Here is a 1,209-nt window from a genome sequence, read left to right on the forward strand (position 1 = left end):
CTACCTTTGAGCCAGTTCTGTATCCAAATGGATAGTTTTCCCTGTATTCCATGAGATCTAACCTTGCTAATCAGTCTCCATGGGGAACCTTGTTGAATGCCTTACTGAAGTCTATATAGATCACATCTACCACTCTGCCCTCATCAATCCTCCTTTTTACTTCTTCAAAAACCTCAATCAAGTGTGTGAGACATGATTTCCCACGCACAAAGCCATGTTGACGATCCATAATCAGTCCTTGCCTTTCCAAATACATGTACAACCTATTCCTCAGGATTCTCTCCAACAACTTGCCCACCACCGATGTCAGGCTCACTGGTCTATAGTTCCCTGGCTTGTCCGTATCACCCTTCTTAAACAGTGGCACCACGGTACCCAACCTCCAGTCTTCCAGCACCTCACCTGTGACTATTGATGATACAAATATCTCAGCAAGAGGCACAGCAATCACTTCTCTAGCTTCCCACAGAGTTCAAGGGTACACCTAGAGTCATAGAGTCATAGAGATGTACAGCATGGAAACATCCCTTTGGTCCAACCTGTCCATACCGACCAGATATCCCAACCCAACCTACTCCCATCTGCCAACACCTGGCCCATATCCCTCCAAACCCTTCACCTTTACCTGTTTCAAGACATCCAGCACTTCCTCCTCTGTAATATCTTTCATATCCTTTTCCACAGTAAATACTGATGCAAAATACTCATTTAGTATCTCCCCCATTTTCTTGCTGATCTGTGAGGGGCCCTATTCTCTCCCCAGTGACCCTTTTGTTCTAATGTATTTGTAAAAACCCTTTGGATTCTCCTTAATTCTATTTGCCAAAGCTATCTCATGTCCCCTTTTTGCTCGCCTGATTTCCCACTTAAGTACACTCCTACTTCCTTTATACTCTTCTAAGGATTCACTCGATCTATCCTGTCTATACCTGACATATGCTTCCTTCTTTTTCTTAACCAAATCCTCAATTTCTTTAGTCATCCAGCATTCCCTGTACCTACCAGCCTTCCCTTTCACCCTGACAGGAATATATGTTTTCTGGATTCTCGTTATCTCATTTCTGAATGCTTCCCATTTTCCAGCCGTCCCTTTACCTGCGAACACCTGTCCCCAAACAGCTTTCGAACGTTCTTGCCTAATACCGTCAAAATTGGCCTTTCTCCAATTTAGAACTTCAACGTTTAGATCCAGTCTATCCTTTTCCATCA

Source organism: Chiloscyllium plagiosum, chromosome 39, assembly GCF_004010195.1.
Source record: "Chiloscyllium plagiosum isolate BGI_BamShark_2017 chromosome 39, ASM401019v2, whole genome shotgun sequence".
Classification (NCBI taxonomy): Eukaryota; Metazoa; Chordata; class Chondrichthyes; order Orectolobiformes; family Hemiscylliidae; genus Chiloscyllium; species Chiloscyllium plagiosum.